We start from the raw sequence: 23,372 nt of genomic DNA on the forward strand, positions 1-23,372 counted from the left end.
AGCAGGTTGAATGAAGCTTTTATGAGCCTGCTAAGAGGCTTTGAGGTACGCAAAGTGATATTTTTGATTGTACCTTAAACGCAAGGTGTACATTGTATAGATAGTATCCCCTGACACTCTGGTTGCCATCCGGAAGGGGCGAGCAGAGGATCATAGTCTCAGGTAATGATGGTGCCAATTTTGTACGCAGGAGGCTGCAGCTCCGGCGGCTGGCGGAACTACTAAATTTGTCGAACTAAAGCGGCAACTTGACATGGAGGATGTAGACATCATGCTTGTGAACAAGCGGCTTGGCAAGGCACAGGGTATGTATATTTGGGTGGTCAGCGAATATTAATAAGAGCATGATGCTAGGATTTATGATATGCTCTGACTGCAGATGGTGCTATCGCCGTGGAGACCCTTCGGGCAGAGCTTGCCCGGGCCAAGGAGCAAGCCAGGAGTAGCAATGCGGCTGCCGTGAAGGCACCTGATGAATTAAAAGCCGAACAGGCTGCTCATCGCCAAAGTGAGGATAGAATAGCCATCATGGCTCTTGAGCTCCAAAATGCCGCTAGACGATATGAGCTTCTCGAAAGGGAAAACCAAGCGAAAACGGCTTACCTAAAAAAGGCTTTACAAGTAGCAAAGGAAACTCGCTCTGAGATCAGAGCGGCTCGAGAGGAGCTCCAACAAGACGGTGAGATCGCGGCTGGGAAGCCCTTTTTATTGCGAACCAAATTCGGCGATCCGAAGTATGCCCCTCTTGATCAGTTGTGGAGTTCTGCAGACGCATACTTGGATTTGTCAAAGAGTGCTACTGATGCGACGCACTATTTCGAAGATCGAGAAGATCATGAGACGGAAAGATTGTTCTGGTCGCAGTTCAGTACTACAAGGCGTCTGTTGTTGTTGAATGAGAAAATGGCCGAATGGGCTCAGTTCCATAGGTTATCCGGGCTTGCCATGAAGACTGTCGTGTATCACCTGTGGCCGAAGGAACCCAGTCCAGATAGTTATTTTGGTTTGTTGCAACGATTTATTCGTGATGTGCCACATATTGATGCTGTCAAGCGGTCGGCGTGCATAGAGTTCATATTGATCTTATGGATAGTAATGACTTCACACATAATAAGTATGAGGCATAAAAGTTGTTGAGAGTTGGTAAACATAGTTTTGGTCATCGTTGCAATTAATAGGAAGTAATAAAGAATGAGAGGTTCTCACATACAAATATACTATCTTGGACATCTTTTATGATTGTGAGCACTCATTAAGTATGACATGCTAAAGAGTTGATGTTGGACAAGGAAGATAACGTAACGGGTTATGTTTTCTCACATCTTAGTTAAAGTATATTGTCATGGATCGTCCAACATGTTGAGCTTGCCTTTCCCCCTCATGCTAGCCAAATTCCTTGCACCAAGTAGAGATACTACTTGTGCTTCCAAATATCCTTAAACCTAGTTTTGCCATGAGAGTCCACCATACCTACCTATGGATTGAGTAAGATCCTTCAAGTAAGTTGTCATGTTGCAAGCAATAAAAATTGCTCTCTAAATATGTATGACTTATTAGTGCGGAGAAAATAAGCTTTATACGATCGTGTGATATGGAAGTAATAAAAGCGACAGACTGCATAATAAAGGTTCATATCACAAGTGGCAATGTAAAGTGACGTTCTTTTGCATTAAGATTTTGTGCATCCAACCCTAAAAGCACATGACAACCTCTGCTTCCCTCTGTGAAGGGCCTATCTTTTACTTTCTGCCTTTTACATTATGCAAGAGTCAAGGTTATCCTCACCTTTCCCTTTTTCATTTTATCCTTTGGCAAGCACCTCGTGTTGGAAAGATCCTGATATATATCTCCAATTGGATGTAAGTTAGCATGAACTATTATTGTTGACATCACCCAAAGGTGAATACATTGGGAGGCAAAATTATAAGCCCCTATCTTTCTGTGTGTCCGATTAAAACTCCATAACCATAAGTATTGCGTGAGTGTTAGCAATTGTAGAAGACTATATGATAGTTGAGTATGTGGACTTGCTAAAAAGCTCTATTCTTGACTCTTTCTAATGTTATGATAAATTGCAATTGCGTCAATGACTAAGATCATAGTTTGTTAGTTCTCAATAAAGTTTCTGAACCATACTTGACATTGTGAATAGATTGTTACTTGAGCATAAGAAATCATATGACAAAAAATATATATGTTGTTGTTATAAAAATGATCATGATGCCCTCATGTTCGTATTTTATTTTTATCGACACCTCTATCTCTAAACATGTGGACATATTTTTCGATATCGGCTTCTGCTTGAGGACAAGCGAGGTCGAAGCTTGGGGGAGTTGATACGTCCATTTTGCATCATGCCTTTATATCGATATTTATTGCATTATGGGATGTTATTATACGTTATGTCACAATACTTATGGCTATTCTCTCTTATTTTACAAGGTTTATCATAAGGAGGGAGAATGCCGGCAGTTGGGATTCTGGGCTGGAAAAGGAGCAAATATTGGAAACCTATTCTGCACAGCTCCAAAAGTCCTGAAACTCTACGAAAGTCATTTTTGGAATTAATAAGAATTATTGAGCAAAGAAAGTACCGGAGGGGGACCACACCCTGGCCACGAGGGTGGGGGGCGCGCCCACCCCTACTAGGCACGCCCCCCTGCCTCGTGGCCCCCTTGGTGGCCCTCCGGTGCCCATCTTCTGCTATATGAAGTCTCTTACCCTGGAAAAAATCATAAGCAAGCTTACGGGACGAAACTCCGCCCCCACAAGGCGGAACCTTGGCGGAACCAATCTAGGGCTCCGGCGGAGCTGTTCTGTCGGGGAAACTTCCCTCCGGGACGGGGAAATCATCACCATCGTCATCACCAACGATCCTCTCATCGGGAGGGGGTCAATCTCCATCAACATCTTCACCGGCACCATCTCCTCTCAAACCCTAGTTCATCTCTTGTATCCAATCTTGTATCAAACCCACAAATTGGTACCTGTGGGTTGCTAGTAGTGTTGATTACTCCTTGAAGTTGATGCTAATTGGTTTATTTGGTGGAAGATCATATGTTTAGATCCTTAATGCATATTACTACTCCTCTGATCATGAACATGAATATGCTTTGTAAGTAGTTACGTTTGTTCCTAAGGACATGGGTGAAGTCTTGCTATTAGTAGTCATGTGAATTTGGTATTCGTTCGATATTTTGATGAGATGTATGTTGTCTCTCCTCTAGCGGTGTTATGTGAACGTTGACTACATGACACTTCACCATTATTTGGGCCTAGAGGAAGGCATTGGGAAGTAATGAGTAGATGATGGGTTGCTAGAGTGACAGAAGCTTAAACCCTAATTTATGTGTTGCTTCGTAAGGGACTAATTTGGATCCATATGTCTCATTTTGTGGTTAGGTTTACCTTAATACTTCTTTTGTAGTTGCGGATGCTTGCAATAGGGATTAATCATAAGTGGGATGCTTGTCCAAGAAAGGGCAGCACCCAAGCACCAGTCCACCCGCATATCAAATTATCAAAGTAATGAACGCGAATCATATGAGCGTGATGAAAACTAGCTTGACGATAATTCCCATGTGTCCTCGGGAGCGCTTTTCTCATTATAAGAACTTGTCCAGGCTTGTCCTTTGCTACAAAAAGGATTGGGCCACCTTGCTGCAACTTATTTACTTTCATTGCTTGTTACCCGTTACAAATTATATTATCACAAAACTATATGTTCCTACAATTTCAGTGCTTGCAGAGAATACCTTACTGAAAACTGCTTGTCATTTCCTTCTGCTCCTCATTGGGTTCGACACTCTTACTTATCAAAAGGACTATGATAGATCCCCTATACTTTTGGGTCATCAGAGGACAAGGAGAGGAACGGGAAAGCCAAAAGCGGACTTCATGCTGGAGGTACATTACGCATCCTAACTGGGGAAATTAGTAGCCCCGTGTCGGAGGACGAACGGGGAGGAGAATCTAGCATCCCCTCTCCCCACGGGAAGAAAAGGATCGCCCCCGAAGACTTGGAAGCAGAGGTCTCCAAATGAGGGAAGAAACCTTCACCACGGGGCCCTGCCCCGGAGGGCAACATCGCTGCACAGCGCCCACAGGGGGGCCAGCCGTTAACCAAGCCGTAAGTGAACAAAGGTGCTTAGTGAGTGTACCCTGTTCTTTTTGTGAGAGTAACGACCAAGATATATGTTTTGTAGTTCGGCTTATAGCCTCCCTCAACAATGTTCATCCTCGGGGGATCTTTTTCCGGAGATGATGGAGAGCGAAACGCCTCCTCCTACTTCTCCGCCTCATGAGGCAGACGACCCTAAGGTGTCGTCCCGGAGGATCTCTCCTGGTCCGCAAAGACAAGAAGGTAACTCTTCGGCCACCCGAACTCCGGGGTTTTCAGCTGCTAGAGAGACCAACAAAAAAAGCCCCGGACTGTTCGATATACAACCGGACACATTGACGGGTCTTCTGCAGCAAGCGGCTATCTCAGAGGCACATCGTACCTTAATGGGTACAGTGGTTGAGAGGATTTCGTCCGCAAAAAGCAGGTTGAATGAAGCTTTTACGAGCCTGCTAAGAGGCTTTGAGGTACGCAAAGTGATATTTTTGATTGTACCTTAAACGCAAGGTGTACATTGTATAGATAGTATCCCCTGACACTCTGGTTGCCATCCGGAAGGGGCGAGCAGAGGATCATAGTCTCAGGTAATGATGGTGCCAATTTTGTACGCAGGCGGCTGCAGCTCCGGCGGCTGATGGAACTACTAAATTTGTCGAACTAAAGCGGCAACTTGATGTGGAGGATGTAGACATCACGCTTGTGAACAAGCGGCTTGGCGAGGCACAGGGTATGTATATTTGGGTGGTTAGCGAATATTAATAAGAGCATGATGCTAGGATTTATGATATGCTCTGACTGCAGATGGTGCTATCACCGTGGAGACCCTTCGGGCAGAGCTTGCCCGGGCCAAGGAGCAAGCCAGGAGTAGCAATGCGGCTGCCGTGAAGGCACCTGATGAATTAAAAGCCGAATAGGCTGCTCATCGCCAAAGTGAGGATAGAATAGCCAACATGGCTCTTGAGCTCCAAAATGCCGCTAGACAATATGAGCTTCTCGAAAGGGAAAACCAAGCGAAAACGGCTTACCTAAAAAAGGCTTTACAAGTAGCAAAGGAAACTCGCTCTGAGATCAGAGCGGCTCGAGAGGAGCTCCGACAAGCCGGTGAGATCGCGGCTGGGAAGCCCTTTTTATTGCGAACCAAATTCGGCGATCCAAAGTATGCCCCTCTTGATCAGTTGTGGAGTTCTGCAGACGCATACTTGGATTTGTCAAAGAGTGCTACTGATGCGACGCAGTATTTCGAAGATCGAGAAGATCATGAGACGGAAAGATTGTTCTGGTCGCAGTTCAGTACTACAAGGCGTCTGTTGTTGTTGAATGAGCAAATGGCCAAATGGGCTCAGTTCCATAGGTTATCCGGGCTTGCCATGAAGACTGTCGTGTATCACCTGTGGCCGAAGGAACCCAGTCCAGATAGTTATTTTGGTTTGCTGCAACGATTTATTCGTGTTGTGCCATATATTGATGTTGTCAAGCAGTCGGCATGCATAGAGGGTGCGTGGGTTGCCTTTGCCCATGTTAAGACATATTGGGCGAAGATGGAGGCCACCAGTATTGCAACCAGGGGTCCGCCCAGGGGCCAGGACTCGGCCGATCACTATTTTGAAGAAGTCTTAGAAGGTGCCTGTTTAATAGAGGCTCAGTGCTCAAAGAATACCATGTTCTAATGATATATATCTTGATTGTAAAAACAATGCTTTTGGTAATAAAGGCTATATTTATACTTTTGCTCGTAAAGTATTGTAGTGCCTCCTGTGCGGCCGCTTATGTATATAAAATGAAAGTTTGCAGTCGTCGGCTTCAGCCCCTCGCATATAATGCGGGGGTGTTTGGCAAAGCACGTAATCACACTTGATCCAACGTCTTGGTCCGTTAAGGAGGTGGTAGCGCGGCGAACGAGGCAATCGGACTATATAGCTTTAACACTTTCACTTAGCCATACGAGTTTGACGGTGGGACTACTATATAGCCCCTGGTATGTCCGCGTTTATCCGAATACAGTGTGTTTACATACGTGACCGGGAAACCGGTCCTTCGTTAATGCGGAGGAACTGCGAAGATTCTGCCGAGTCATCGAGTGGTTGACCAGTCTCTCGCTTTATCATGACAGTCAGTTTTCGGCTTTCTCTACCGAGGTGCTCATCCGGATGAACCAGGGCACAATCACAGTAGTTCTCCCTGTGCCACCTTAGCCGATAGAGTGGAACGTAAGGTAGCAAAACATGGGAGCCGGGCAAACCCAACTATTGACCAAAGACATTATTCGGAGCTGATGCATATAAGGCCAAACTCCTGACGCCGAACACTCCCGAAGGTATTCGGACTTTACAACATATATTGGGCTGAGTAACGCCCTTGATAATGAACCCAGAATTTCAAGGTACATGCATCAATCGGTGTGATGAAAGAGCGCCTGTGGTGAGAGCATAGATCTCAAGAACACACTGGTTCCTGTCTTTGTAACGTCTATTTGAGACCGGCGAATCATAAGCTCGCCGGTAACGCCGGTATTCCTCTTGGTCATTTTAAGTGCCAAGAGGGTGTGAGACAACAAGAGACAATAAAAAAGGTTTACACATGGTCTTAATCTAAAAAAACCTTTGGACGGGGCCCTGCTGCACGTCTGCGCCTTTGTCTCTGTTGTGCTGTATCTTTGAAGGGTCTAGCACGATGGTCACCTGTTAAAAAAAAGAAAAACCCAGGTAAAAGATTCTGGTGTGACCATGCGTAGAGTTAGTTAATCTTAATGAACCGTAAAAATTCAATTTTTTGAGTGTAAATAGGGTCAAGTCGAACTATGGACCCTTTACATGCGGGCAGCTCCCAGCACCACATATGGGGGCATAGCCATTAATCAAGCTCAGGTTTATCTGGGCTGCTACGACTAGTGGTGCGCCGAACACATCTAGCCGTGTCCGTGGTCTCAAAGACCAATCAGTTACTCGGGTTGGAGAGGTCGTTCAGTGGTTCGGCCACTAGAGCCGCCACGCAGTCTTCCGCGCGAAGAGAATGCTCTATGTTTCCGCTGATAGTGATGACGCCACGTGGACTGGGCATCTTAAGTTTGAGATAAGCGTAATGCGGTACTGTGTTGAAACGAGCGAAGGTCGTTCTTCTGAGTAGTGCAAGATAGCCACTTCGGAACAGAGCGATGTCGAAGATTAGTTCTTCGCTTCGAAAGTTGTTGGGAGAACCAAATACAACCTCTAATGCTAAAGAGCCCGTGCAACGGGCCTCTACGCCTGGTATTACTCCTTTAAAGGTAGTATTGCTTTGGTTGATTCTTGATGGGTCTATCCCCATCTTGCAGACAGTGTCCTGATATATCAGATTAAGACTACTGTTGTCGTCCATGAGGACTCGGGTGAGATGGTATCCGTCGATTATTGGGTCAAGCACCAAGGCAGCCGAACCTCCATGCCGGATACTAGTCAGATGATCCCCATGATCGAAAGTGATTGGGCAGGCCGACCATGGGTTGAATTTGGGGGCGACGGGCTCTACAGCATATATGTCTTGGAGTGCGCGTTTGCGCTTTCTCTTTGGTATGTGAGTGGCGTAAATCATGCTCATTGTTTTGACCTCCAGTGGGAATTTTTTATGTCCCCCAGTGTTTGGCTGGCGAGGCTCATCCTCGTCATCACTTGGTGGCTCCCTCCCTTTGTGTTCGGCGTTTAGCTTGCCGGCTTGCTTGAAAACCCAGCATTCTCTGTTGGTGTGATTCGCAGGTTTCTCGGGGGTGCCATGAATCTGACAGGACCTGTCTAGAATTTTATTTAGGTTGGACGGACCATCTCTGCTGCCTTTGAATGGCTTTTCCCGTTGACCGGGTCTAGAGCCCCTGAATCCGGCATTTACCGCTGTATTGTCTGGGTTATCTTCATTATTTTGACGCTTGTTTTTATTGCATCGCGACTTTCCATTGCCATCCCTGATTTCGGATGTGCCTGGGTTGCTGGTGCCACTGCGGGCCAACCAACTGTCCTTGCTCGCGCAAAAGCGGGTCATAAGAGTTGTTAGGGCTGCCATTGTCCTCGGCTTTTCCTGGCCAAGGTGTCTGGCAAGCCATTCGTCCCGGACACTGTGTTTGAAAGCTGCTAGGGCTTCAGCATCCGGACAGTCGATGATTTGGTTCTTCTTGGTGAGAAATCTATTCCAAAGCTTACAGGCTGACTCTCCGGGTTGTTGGATTATGTGACTTAAATCGTCTACATCCGGAGGTCGGACATAGGTTCCTTGAAAATTAGCCCTGAAAGCGTCCTCGAGTTCCTCCCAACTTCCAATTGAATTTTCGGGGAGGCTTTTTAACCAGTGCCGAGCTGGTCCTTTCAACTAGAGGGGCAGGTATTTGATGGCGTGGAGATCGTCTCCGTGAGCCATATGAATGTGAAGAATAAAGTCCTCGATCCAGACTACAGGGTATGTCGTTCCGTCGTATGCCTCGATGTTTACGGGTTTAAACCCCTCTGGAAATTCATGATCCAGCACCTCATTGGTGAAGCACAAGGGGTGTGTGGCACCCCTGTACTTGGATGTGTCCTGGCATGGGTCCGATGGCTGTAGTGTTTGGTGTTGATTCCGAGCTGGCTGTCGATCAGTATAGTCAGTTTGGTGGCCGTGATCCTGCGTAGGAACACGTTTCCTAGATCCATAGATGGACCTGATCATACCAACTCTTTTGTCCAGGTGCTCACGTAGATCGCGTGCTGACTTGTGTGTGGCATCATTAGCCGCTTTGTCTTGGCCACGGAGTGGTCGGTCCGGCAGATCGACCGTATTGTTTTTCGGCGGAATGGGCGCGATAGCCTCGTCATCGAATTCGGGCAGTACCTTACGTTTTGGGTAGCTCTTTGTCTCGCGATCACCGCCATATCTTTCATCAGTGTCGAGCACTTCGTTCCATCTGTGGTTGAGCGTATCCTGCGCGGCTTTAAGCCGTTGCTTCTGCTTCTTCAAGCTCCTCACGGTGGCAATAAGCCTTTTTTGGAGGTTCTCTTGTTCCAAGTGATTTTCCGGGATGATGTGTGCATCGTTGTCCAGACTATTCTCCTCTCCAGAGACAGGTTTATAAGTTTTGTATTCAGCATCGATGTGACCGGACAGCGGCCCTGGACTGTGCTTGCCGCCCCCCTGCTCCATCGCTAGGTCTGTGGGGTCGTCGTTATCTTTAGCATTGTCCGGGGTGTTATTCTTTCTTGTGCCGGTATCGCTGTTTTTGCTATGGCGGGGTTTAGAGCGGCGCCGCTGACGTTGGCGCATTGTTTGCTTTTCAAGAGGATTATCCTCCGTTGCATCCTTTTGATCCTCGTTGTTGCTTTCTTTGGGTGTGTCCACCATATATATGTCATATGATGACGTGGTTGTCCAGCGCCCTGGGGGCGGTGGTTCCCATTCTTCTCCGGCATCGTCGTCCATACCGTTGATGTCCTCGGAGTTGAAATCTAGCATGTCGATTAAGTCGTCGACAGTGGCTATTAAGTGGGAGGTGGGTGGGGAATGAATTCCTTCGTCGTCCGCTTCCCAATCAAGCCAGACATAGTTCGTCCAGGAGTTTCCTGACAAGGAGAGAGATTTTAATGAGTTTAGCACGTCGCCCAAGGGCGAGTGCTGGATGATATCCGTGGAACTGAACTCCATGATCGGCACCCAGTTAGATCCGATGGGTGCGGATACACGCGGTTCAGAGCCTATGGCCGGAGACGAGTCCAAGGGGCCGATGACATAGACCTCATTGGAAGTGAAGTCTGTGTTCGGCTCTATCGCCGCTAAGTGTGCGGCTTCCGTGGTTGGGTCCATCCTCCCTTCCTCGGATGGCACAATCAGCACTGGATCTAAAGCGAGGGTAGCTGCGGGTGGGGTCTCCTGAATGCCATCCGATGGCAGATGTAGGTCACTCTCATCTTGGCTGCAGGGTGCACCTGTTATGGGCTTGAATCCGTCGAACATCAAATCTCCATGGATGTCGGCAGTGTAGTTCAGGCTTCCAAACTGACCTGATGGCCAGGGGCGTAGCTATCGATTTGCTCCAGATGGCTAAGCGAGTTGGCCCGCAGTGCGAAGCTGCCGAATACAAAGATCTGTCCGGGGAGGAAAACCTCACCCTAGACCGCATCGTTGTAGATGATTGAAGGAGCCATCAAGCCTTATGGTGACGACACAGTAGAACTCTCAATGAAAGCACCAATGTCGGTGTCAAAACCGGCAGATCTCGGGTAGGGGGTCCTGAACTGTGTGTCTAAGGCTAATGGTAACAGGAAGCGGGGGACACGATGTTTACCCAGGTTCGGGCCCTCTCTATGGAGGTAATACCCTACTTCCTGCTTGATTGATCTTGATGATATGAGTATTACAAGAGTTGATCTACCACAAGATCGTAGAGGCTAACCCTAGAGGCTAGCCTATGATTATGAGTGTTCTTGTCCTATGGACTAAACCCTCCGTTTTATATAGACACAGGAGGGGGCTAAGGTTACACAGAGTCGGTTATAGAGAAGGAAATCTACATATCCGAATTGCCAAACTTGCCTTCCACTCAAAGGAGAGTCCAACCCGGACACGGGACGAAGTCTTCAATCTTGTATCTTCATAGTCCAATAGTCTGGCATAAGCATATAGTCCGGTTGTCCGAGGACCCCTGAGGGAGTCCCGGATTAGGGGGTGTCCGGATCATCCGGTCATCCGGTCAAAGGTTATAGTCCGGTCATCCGGACACCCCCTAATCCGGGACTCCCTCAGGGGTCCTCGGACAACCGGACTATATGCTTATGCCGGACTGTTGGACTATGAAGATACAAGATTAAAGACTTCGTCCCGTGTCGGGATGGGACTTTACTTGGCGTGGAAGGCAAGCTTGGTGATACGGATATGTAGATCTCCTCCCATTGTAACCGACTCTGTGTAACCCTAGCCCTCTCCGGTGTCTATATAAACCGGAGGGTTTTAGTCCGTCGGACGAACAACAATCATACCATAGGCTAGCTTCTAGGGTTTAGCCTCTTTGATCTCGTGGTAGATCTACTCTTGTACTACCCATATCATCAATATTAATCAAGCAGGAGCAGGGTTTTACCTCCATCGAGAGGGCCCGAACCTGGGTAAAAACATCGTGTCCCTTGTCTCCTGTTACCATCCGCCTAGACGCACAGTTCGGGACCCCCTACCCGAGATCTGCCGGTTTTGACATCGACATTGGTGCTTTCATTGAGAGTTCCTCTGTGCCGTCATCTTTAGGCCCGATGGCTTCTCCGATCATCAACAACGATGCGGCCCAGGGTGAGGCTTTTCTCCCCGGACAGATCTTCATATTTGGTGGCCTTGCACTACGGGCCAATTCACTTGGCCATCTGGAGCAGATCGAAGGCTACGCCCCTGGCCATCAGGTCAGGTTTGGAAGTTTGAACTACACGGCTAACGTCCACGGAGACTTGATCTTCAACGGGTTCGAGCCATAGCGGAGCGCGCCGCACTGTCACGATGGGCATGATCTAGCTCTGCCGCCGAACAATGCCCAGGAGGCCGCCCCAGTTTCTGCTCCGACCCTTAGCTCGGAGCCAACAGTGCCAATCAAGGATGGGTGGCTGGACACCGCCTCGGGGGCTGCAATCTATACGGTGATCAAGCCGAACACCAGCCTTGTCCTTTGCGAAGCTCGTGACTCCAAGGTGCCGGACTCCTCTCCAAATTCCAAACCTTTCGCGCCCCTGCCGATCGAACCCAATTGTGCGCCGATCATGGAGTCCGCCGCTGCGGACATCTTTCAGCACTCGCCCTTCGGCGACATTCTGAATTCACTAAAGTCTCTCTCTTTATCAGGAGAGCCCTGGCCGGACTATGGTCAGCGAGGATGGGATGCGGATGACGAAGAAATTTGAAGCCCACCCACCACCCACTTCGTAGCCACTGTTGATGATTTAACCGACATGCTCGACTTTGACTCCAAAGACATCGACGATATGGACGACGATGCAGGAGACGAACAGGAATCAACGCCTTTAGGGCACTGGACAACCACCTCATCTCACAATGTATACATGGTCGACACACCTAAAAGAAACGACGACGAGGAACAAAGGGGCGCAACGAGGGATCGTTCCCTCGAAAAGCAATCAAAGCAGTGGCGTAAGCGCCGCGCTAAACCCCACCTCGACAGAGACCCAGCCACAGAGCAGGGCAAACCGGCGGACGACGAACATGCCATCGAGCAACCGTACGAACAGGGCAACTTGGGTAAACAAACCGAACAACCCGTCCCCGGCGAAGATAATAGTCCGGACGACCTCACGCCAGACAAGTTGCTGGAGCAGAAGAACCTCCACAAAAGGCTCGTCGCCACTGCGCGTAGCCTGGAAAAGCAGAAGCGGAAGCTCAAAACAGCAGAAGATGCACTCAGAATTAGATGGGCCAAAGTACTCAACACCGCAGACAAATACGGCGACAGTCGCCACACAAAGAGCTATCCGAAGCGAAAATTACTACCGGAATTTGATGAGGAGGCCTTAGAGCCCCCGCAATCAAAAAATAAGGAAGACACCCGGTCGGATAAACAACCCCATGGCCAACATAGAGCGGCAAGGGGCGCCGCATTCAAGCCGACACGCGATCCGCACAAGGATTCGCATCAAAAATACGGCCCAACTAGATCTATCTACGGGCCAAGAAAGCAAGCTCTAGTAAGCAATGCAACGCGACAAGTATCCGAACATCACGGCACACCCAAATATAGGGGTGTCGCACACCCCCTATGTTTCACCGATGAGGTGCTGGACCATGAATTTCCAGCGGGATTCAAGCCCGTAAACATAGAGGCATACGACAGAACAACAGACCCTGGAGTCTGGATTGAGGATTATATCCTCCACATACACATGGCCAGGGGAGATGACCTCCACGCCATAAAATACTTACCCCTCAAGCTCAAAGGGCCAGCCCGGCATTGGCTTAAAAGCCTTCCCGAAAACACCATCGGAAGTTGGGAAGAGCTCGAGGATGCTTTTCGGGCAAATTTTCAAGAGACCTATGTCCGACCTCCGGATGCAGACGATCTAAGTCATATAACTCAACAACCCCGAGAGTCAACCCGGAAACTCTGGAACAGATTTCTTACTAAAAAGAACCAGATAGTCGACTGTCCGGACGCCGAAGCCTTAGCAGCTTTCAAACACAGCGTTCGAGATGAATGGCTCGCCAGACACCTCGGCCAAGAAAAGCCAAGAACAATGGCCGCATTAACAAGCCTCATGACCCGCTTTTGCGCAGGAGAGGATAGCTGGTTGGCAAGAAGCAGCACCAGCGACCCAAGTACATCCGAAGTTCAGGATGGAAACAGGAAACTACGACGTAGCAAGGACCAGCGCCGAACCCAGGGAAACAGCCCGAAGAGCACGACAGTCAACGCCGGATTCAAAAGCTCTCGGCAGAATCAGAAAAAGCTGCCCCTCAAGGATGACAGGGACGAGCTATATAACCTAAACAAAATCTTGGACAAAATATGCCAAATCCACAGTACTCCCGGGAAGCCTGCAAACCATACCCACAGAGATTGTTGGGTCTTCAAGCAATCCGGCAAACTCAACACCGAACACGCGGGGCTCGACATACCAAGCAAGGACGACGACGAACCCCACAAGCAGAGCACTGGAGAACAAAAGAAGTTCCCACAAGAAGTCAAAACAGTAAACTCACTTCACGTGACAAAAGGGAAAAAACAGAGTGGTGCCTATAGAGATATGCGCCATACGGCCTGTCCCAGAGGAGTCCCGCCACTGGTTGTTACAACCAATCACCTTCGACCATCAGGATTACTCTAGAAGTATCCGGAATGCAGGCTGGATTGCCTTGGTATTGGATATGATAATTGACAGAGTCCACTTTACACAAGTCCTAATGGACGGCGGTAGTGATCTAAACCTGCTATACCAGGACACAATCCGCAAAATGGGGATAAACCCCACAAAAATTTGCCATGGCAACACTCCCTTTCAAGGGGTAACGCCAGGCCCAGATACCCATTGTACGGGTTCTCTCCTGCTAGAAGTTATGTTCGGCTTCCCCGACAACTTCCGCCGCGAAAAGCTAACCTTTCACATCGCCCCATTTACAAGTAGCTGTCAAGCACTACTGGGACGCGAAGCTTTCGCCCGCTTTAACGCAATACCGCATTATGCATCCCTTACGCTTAAAATGCATGGTCCGCGAGGCATCATCTCATTAAAGGGAAATATTGAGTGTTCCTCGAGCGCGAAAGACTGTGCGGCTGCCTTGACAGCCACACACTAAACCAGCTTTACTAGTCAAAGCACCTAAACAGGTCGTTCAGACCCCGGACATGGCTAGACGAGTCCGGCGTAAACATACAAGGGGCTCCGCGCGTGTACAACAAGAGACAATAAAGCTCAATTCTACCCATTTTCTAAATTATACTTTGTTTATTTAATATAATATAGATTTTCGCATGATCTTTTTCAACTAAGTTCCTCTCTTTTACAGATGAACATCGTGCTACACCCGTCCAGGATATGGCACAACGGAGATACAGGCACAGACGTGCAGTAGGGACCCGTTCCAAGGATTCTTTTCAGATTAAGACCCTGCGTAAACCTTTTTTACTGTCTCTTGTTGATACACATCCCCCGGTTTCTTGTTATAACCGAGGAGGAGGCTGGCGTCTTGGCATGTGGCCACGTCAGAATTTTGCGCGTACCTGGACACCAGGGGCTTCTCACCAAGGGCGTTGTTCAGCCCGTTTTCATAAAGACCGAATACCTTAGGGAGTGTTCGGCGTCGCGAGTTTGGCCTTATATGCATCAGCTTCGAATCATGTCTTTGGTCAAATGTTGGGTTTGCCCGGCTCCTGTGTTTTGCTGCCTTACGTTTCGCTCTATCGGCTAAGGCGGCACCATGAGAACTACTACGATTGTGCCCCAGTTCGGCTAGGCGCGCACCTCAGTAGAGAAAGCCGAAAACTGACTATCATGATATAGCGTGAGACTGGTCAACCACTCAATGACCCGCGGAATCTTTAGGATTCCTTCGGATTAACGAAGGGTCATTTCCCCGTCACGCACACATGCGCCCCGAATTCGGGTGAGCGCAGTGCCCCTAGGGGCTATATAGTAGCCCCACCGTCATACTCCTATGACTAAGTGAAAGTGATAAAGCATTATAGTCCGGTTGCCTAGTTCGCTGCGCTATCACCTCCTCTATATGACCAAGACATTGGATCAAGTGTGAAAATGCGCCTTCTGCAAACACCCCCGCATTATATGCGTGGGGGCTGAAGCCAAAGACTGCCATCTTTCAGGTTATATACACATATACATTAACGGCCGCACAGGAAGTATTCTAATTCTTGAAAGCACAAGTATAAAAAGCTTTTATATTCCATCGAAACATTGTTTTACAATAATACATGTTATTCGAACATAACATCCTTCGAGCACTATGTCTCTATTAAACGAGTGCCCTGCAGAACTTCCTGAAAATAGTGCTCGGCAGGTACTCGGCTTTCATCCGAATCTTGGGATGCAACAGCACTGGCCTTCATCCCCGCCCAGTATGTCTTGACACGGGCAAGAGCCATCTGTGCACCCTCTATGCATGCCGACCTCTTCATTGCATTAATATGCAGCACCGCACCAAGGAACTGCTGCACCAAGCTAAAATAACTCTCCGGCTCGGGCCTTTTCGGCCACAGATGACTCACGACATACTTCATGGCGAGTCCGGATAACCTATTCAGCTCCGCCCATGCGGCCAAATGATAGGTTAATGGAAGTGGGCGCTCTGGATTGTGGAACTGCGACCAAAAAAGCTTCTCCACTTCGTGGTCCTTCTGATCGCGGAAGTGTTCGGCCGCGTCCGTGGCACTCGCCGCCAAGTCCAGATAAGTGTTCTCCACACTCCACTGCCGGTCCAACGGAGCGTATTTCGGATCCCCGAACTTCATTCGCAGCATAAAGGGCTTTCTAGCCGTGATATCTCCGGCCTGACGTAGCTCCTCCTTCATAGCTCTCATCGCAGAGCGAGTATCCTTGGCCTCGGTAGTGACCTTTTCTAGGTCCTTCTGTGCCACCCGATCTTCTTTTTCAAGAAGCTTGTTGTGGTCGGCAGCATTCTTCAACTTTACGGCCATCTTGGCCATTTCTTTCTTGCTTTGGCAGTGAGCAGCCTGTTTGGCTTTCAGCTCTTCATCCGCCTTTAAGGCAGCCGCATCGCTTTTTCGGGCCTGCTCCTTGGCTCGGGCAAGTTCCGCCTGAAGGTTCTCCATGGCAGCGGCACCATCTGCATCAAGCACACATGTTGTAAGGTACGGGCAACAAGCTCCTCTTACCAGGTGTCTTCGGAAAAATTACATACCTTGTGCCTCGTCCAGCCGCTTGTCGATAAGCGCGATGTCGGCATCTGCCACGTCAAGTTGCCGCTTGAGTTCAGAAAATTCATCAGTCCGGCTAGCCACCGAACACTTCGCCACCTGCATAGGAAAGGCGACATATCATACCTGGGATTATGATCCTCGGCGCGCCGTTGTTTTTTGACAACGCACCGAGTCTCAGGGGCTACTATCTATACAAGACGCATCTTATATGCGGATCTGTCAAAAGGTACATCATTTCGCGTACCTCAAAACCTATCAATAAACTCCTCACAGCCTCGTACAACCCGCTCTCCGTGGATGAAATCCTTCTAATCACCGTATCCATCAACGCACAGTGTTCTTCTGAGATAGACGCTCGCCCGAGCAGATCCTTCAGCTCCTCCGACCGTGCACCAGACGGTGCCGGACTCGTCCGATGGCCTCTTTCGAAGGCCGGACACGGAGGGCCTTGGGGTGCCCTACGGCTGCCTTCCGGCCCTGCCGGATTTGGAAAAACCCTCCGTGACGACACCTCGGGGTCGCCTGCCTCGCAAAGCGGTACGGCAGGGGGAGGCGTTCCACTCTCCATCATCTCCGGACGAAGATCCCATGAAGATGAGCTCTGTTGAGAAGGGCTGAGATCCGAACTACAAGGTAAAACTTCGGTTATCTTCCTCGGGATTAAAACAGGGATGTCTCTCATTTTAAAACCTCCCTCTTTACTTACGGCTCGGCGGAGAGCTGATCCCCTTGGGGGCGCAATGCGACCGGGGCACCCCCCGGCGCCGGACCCTCTGACAAAGATTTCTTCCCTCGCTTTGAGGTCGTGGCCTCCAGGTCTTCAGAGGCGGTCCTCATCTTCCCCTGGTTAGAGGAATTCTCGATTCCTCCTTTCCTGACAGCTTCCTTCGGGGAGGCAGTAGCTTCCTTGTTCCCCTCTTCGCCTTCTTCCAAAGGCGCAACCTCCAGCATCCTGGTTAACACAGGATCCGGCGTGGTCTCAGGGAGGGGGGCCGGACACCTGATTAGCTTTGCTTCCGCTATCCACTCCTGTTTAAGGGACGGCTCTTTTAAGGGCGATTTTATGATAAATATACGGGTAGCGAGTCCGGGTACAGGGCTATATACTTGAGTATTCGGACGATTGCAGCTCAGACCTGCGTCCTCGGATGAATCTAGACACATTTCTTGTGATCCGAAGAAAAATTTGTACATCTCCATGGGCGTTGCGCCCACAAAATGTTGGAGGGCTCGTGGTCCTTCCGGATTAAACTCCCACAGGCGAAGGGGGCAACGTTTGCAGGGCAGGATACGGCGAATCAACATAACCTACGTCACTACAGCCAGATTGATATCTCTTTCTAGGAGATCTCGAACGCGGCCCTCTAACAAGGGCACTTCCTTGGACGGCACCCAGTTAAGCCCTTTATTGACCCATGACACTAGCTGTGGTGGGGGACCCGAGTGAAAGGCAGGTGGCGCCACCCATTTGGTGCCCCTGGGAGCTGTGATATAAACCCACTCTCATTGCCATAAGCTGAACTCCTCTTGAAAAGAGCCCTCGGGCCATGGAGCATTGGCATTCTTGCTTATAACAGCACCTCCGCACTCTGCGTGCTGCCCCTCGATCATCTTCGGCTCTACTTTGAAGGTCTTAAGCCACAATCTGAAGTGAGGAGTAATACGGAGGAAGGCCTCACACACGACAATGAACGAAGAGATATGGAGGATGGACTCCGGAGCTAAGTCGTGAAATTCCAGCCCGTAATAAAACATGAGCCCCCTCACGAAGGGGTCCGTCGGGAAGCCTAGCCCCCGAACAAAGTGAGACGCGAACGCCACGCTCTCACCAGGCTTGGGAGTGGGAACAACCTGCCCTTGAGCAGGCAGCATGTGCGAGATTTTGCCGGTTAGATACCTGTCATCTCTTAGCTTTCGCATGTCTTCTTCCGTAACGGAGGAAGGCATCCACCGGCCTTGAAGGTCAGAGCCGGACGTCATCGAAGGTCCGAAGCGCCTGAGTCTGGAGCTTTGGGTGTTGGAACTCAAGGTAAGAGGCGGATTTGATTGAAGATTGAGAGAACGGAGTCGAGCCTTGGTCTCTTTATAAATAGGTTGAATACCAAGAGCCCTCCCCGTGACCGTTTGGGACTCGCCTTTGATTGAGGAGACATACCAACAGGCACGATTGGGTTACCCACGCCCGTATTGATGAGAATCCCGGAATAAGGGGAAACGATCTCTGCTTTGAGAAGACGTGCCAAGGAAACCGCCTCGCTAAACGCGCTGAGGTGGAACAGTAAAACGATTCGAATAAAGGCTTGGCCGTGGCATGATGTCACGCTGCGGAATACGTCAGCAGATTAGATTTATATAAATATTATTCTCTCTACGGTGGTATGTGGAACTTATTTTGCAGAGCCGGACACTATCCTTGTGTTCAAAATCTTCTATGAAGTATTCGGAGGAGGAACCCGCCTTGCAATGCCGAAGACAATCTGCGCACCGGACTCGTCATCATTGAAGCCTGGTTCAGGGGCTACTGAGGGAGTCCCGGATTAGGGGGTGTCCGTATGACCGGACTATAACCTTTGGCCGGACTCGTGGACTATGAAGATACAAGACTGAAGACTTCGTCCCGTGTACGGATGGGACTTTCCTTGGCATGGAAGGCAAGCTTGGCGATACGGATATGTAGATCTCCTCCCATTGTAACCGACTCTGTGTAACCCTAGCCCTCTCCGGTGTCTATATAAACCGGAGGGTTTTAGTCCATAGGACGAACAACAATCATACCATAGGCTAGCTTCTAGGGTTTAGCCTCCTTGATCTCGTGGTAGATCTACTCTTGTACTACCCATATCATCAATATTAATCAAGCAGGAGTAGGGTTTTACCTCCATCGAGAGGGCCCGAACCTGGGTAAAAACATCGTGTCCCTTGTCTCCTGTTACCATCCGCCTATACGCACAGTTCGGGACCCCCTACCCGAGATCCGCCGATTTTGACACCACAACCCCCTAATCTAGGACTCCCTCAACCGGCCCTAGATGGGATCCCCTAGGGACGCCCCCCTCTCCCCCTTCCCCCTATATATAGAGGGGTAGAGGGAGGGCAGCCGCACCCATCTATGCCACAGCGCTGCCCTCCCTCTCTCTCGTAGTCCTCCTTCTTCTCCGTGATGCTTGGAGAAGCCCTGCTGAGATTTCTCCACCACCACAGCTACCACGCCGTCGTGCTGCCGGAGGACTCGAGGTACTACTTCACCATCGCTCGCTGGATCGAGGAGGTGAAGGCTTCATCAAGCCGTACGTGTGCTGAACACGGAGGTGCCTGATGTCTACTACGCAACCTTCTTCTTGTAGACGTTGTTGGGCCTCCAAGTGCAGATGTTTGTAGGACAGTAGCAAATTTCCCTCAAGTGGATGACCTAAGGTTAATCAATCCGTGGGAGGCGTAGGATGAAGATGGTCTCTCTCAAACAACCCTGCAACCAAATAACAAAGAGTCTCTTGTCTCCCCAACACATCCAATACAACGGTAAATTGTATAGGTGCACTAGTTCGGTGAAGAGATGGTGATACAAGTGCAATATGGATGGTAGATAAAGGTTTTTGTAATCTGAAAATATAAAAACAGCAAGGTAACTAATGATAAAAGTGAGCACAAACGGTATTGCAATGGTAGGAAATAAGGCCTAAGGTTCATACTTTCACTAGTGCAAGTTCTCTCAACAATAATAACATAATTGGATCATATAACTATCCCTCAACATGCAACAAAGAGTCACTCCAAAGTCACTAAAATCGGAGAACAAACTAAGAGATTATAGTAGGGTACGAAACCACCTCAAAGTTATTCTTTCTGCCCGATCTAATCAAGAGTCCGTAGTAAAATAAGACGAAGCTATTCTTTCCGTTCAATCTATCATAGAGTTCATACTAGAATAACACCTTAAGACACAAATCAACCAAAACCCTAATGTCACCTAGATACTCCATTGTCACCTCAAGTATCCGTGGGCATGATTATACGATATGCATCACACAATCTCAGATTCATCTATTCAACCAACACAAAGTGCTTCAAAGAGTGCCCCAAAGTTTCTACCGGAGAGTCAAGACGAAAACATGTGCCAACCCCTATGCATAGATTCATTGAACCTACAGGTTGATCACCAAAACATACATCAAGTGGATCACGTGAATATCCCATTGTCACCAAAGATAAGCACGGCAAGACATACATCAAGTGTTCTCAAATCCTTAAAGACTCAATCCGACAAGATGACTTCAAAGGGAAAACTCAATCCATTACAAGAGAGTAGAGGGGGAGAAACATCATAAGATCCAACTATAATAGCAAAGCTCGCGATACATCAAGATCGTGCCATAGAGAGAACATGAGAGAGAGAGAGAGAGAGATCAAACACATAGCTACTGGTACATACCCTCAGCCCTGGGGGTAAACTACTCCCTCCTCGTCATTGAGAGCGTCGGGATGATGAAGATGGCCACCGGTGAGGGATCACCCCTCTGGCAGGGTGCCAGAACGGGCTCCCGAGAGGTTTTCAGGGTTGCGGCGGCAGAGGCTTGCGGCGGCGGAACTCCCGATCTATTGTTGTCTTCGATGTTTTTAGGGTCTATGGGAATATATAGGCGAAAGAAGTCGGTCAGGGAAATATGCCCTAGAGGCAATAATAAAATGGTTATTATTGCATTTCCTTGTTCATGATAATTGTCTATTATTTATGCTATAATTGTATTGACCGGAAACCGCAATACATGTGTGAATACATAGACCACAACGTGTCCCTAGTGAGCCTCTAGTTGACTAGCTCGTTGATCAACAGATGGTCATGGTTTCCTGACCATGGACATTGGATGTCATTGATAATGGGATCACATCATTAGGAGAATGATGTGATGGACAAGACCCAATCCTAAGCATAGCACAAGATCGTGTAGTTCACTACTAGGAAAAGGCCTACTAATGGTGCACCGGTTTTGCCTACTAATGGCGCACTACCGGTGCGCCATTAGTAGCACGCCATTAGAATTTTTTACTAATGGCGCACCACTGGTGCGCCATTAGTATCTGGTATACTAATGGCGCACCCGGCAGTGCGCCATTAGTATGTAACTCCATGCGCCATTAGTATGCCTCCGGGGGGGGGGGGGGGAATATGTAACCATGTGCTTTGTCACACTAATGGCGCACTCTGCCTTGATGCGCCATTAGTATCCTTTGGCGTACTAATGGCGCACTCTGCCTTGATGCGCCATTAGTATGAATATTTGGTTTTTTTTTGCTTTTCTGATTTTTGCACAGGTTACAAAATATATTATTGGACAGAATATAGACAGCAGCACACAGCAACATCAGATTCATCGAATACAATAGAAGATTAGTCTCCGAATACAATTCATCATATTAGTCTCCAAATTCAAAAGACCGAACAAAGATAAAACATTACAAGTCTCAAGACCGCGAGTATCGAGTTTGTCTTCACATTACAAGTCGATATCGATCATCTAAACTACCATCACATAAAAGAGAGTTGTGGTCATCACGATGAGCATCATCGCGATCAAACTGGTCTTCATCCGGTTCCTCCAACGCTCCCTCCTCTCTCCCACTAGATAGCGGGCATATCTAGATTCGGCCTCCGCCCTAGTGGTGTACCCGACTGTTACTGCTGAAACGGTGAACCTGTCTCCGACACTCCTCCCAGTCGTCGTAGACTCCGGGAACCTTACCCTTGTACACGACATACGACGGCATCTCTATGCACAAGCCAAGCAACAGACAATACATAAGCAATATGTAAGTATGCAACAAAAGGATCGAAGAGAAAAGCAAGACATTAATAGCATGATTCCTGGTCCTACTAATAAATAGCATCGATTACATCTAAGTTGAACGACTGTCCAAACCAAAGAGACATTCGAATTCATTAAAGTTTAATTATAACATGAGCCAATCAATGTTTCAGAACTACACATCACTACTTTCGACTCGACTCATCGAACAGGAGCGTGGATGAAGCCGTCGTCTGTCGTGATGGTCATGAAATCGCGGTTGTTGTCACCCTGCATTTGTAGCGTTCCATCTATCTCACTGTTGGACGGTTGATATCTGAGGAAGAACTGCCCCGAGGTATGAAGGACATCTTGATGGAAGATGTCCGCAAACTCCGACTGGATGCGAAAGAATTCTTGTTTGAGGTCCGCGTCCTGGATTGCCGACAAGCTCGCGACCCAATCTTTGCGATTATCTGGTAGCATAAGGTGATGATGGTCCCTTACGATCGCCAGCATGTGATGGAGGGCGTAGTAGGCATCCTTCTTACCGCCAGGCGGCTGCTTGACACAGCAGAACTTCGTATTGTGTGAGAAGGTGTGCTTGCCGTACTTACGAACTGCCCTGGTGAAGGTGCCTCCAGATTTGGCATAGCCGGGGAGAACATCATCAAGAACTTTCTTGACATTTGTGTAGTCTATCTTGGAGTTACGGTTCGGGTCGAAATACGTGGCCATGGAATATTTCGGGCTTAAGAGGATGAGTGTGCAATGTGTGTCACTACACAGAACACGGAATGTTAGAAAAAAAAGAACGATCGAAATCTAAGAAATCAGATGTTACGGGGCGGTTAAGGGATGACTTACTCGGGAAAGTAAGCCACAAGGAAGTTATCCTTATCTGGGTTTGGCAGAATGACGCCTTCGAGGTGTGAACTCCCAACTTGGCGGTCCCCAGCGCTGCTCAAGTGCTTGGCACGCATGTAGAAGGGGTCGACTATCACGATGTCCTGGGTCTTGTCTCTAATGATCCGCATCTCCATACTCAGCGAAAACAGCCGAACGAAGGTGTAGTGCAGCGGATGAAGGTTAAACATAG

The sequence above is a fragment of the Triticum aestivum genome, chromosome 7B, assembly GCF_018294505.1.
Source record: "Triticum aestivum cultivar Chinese Spring chromosome 7B, IWGSC CS RefSeq v2.1, whole genome shotgun sequence".
Taxonomy (NCBI): Eukaryota; Viridiplantae; Streptophyta; class Magnoliopsida; order Poales; family Poaceae; genus Triticum; species Triticum aestivum.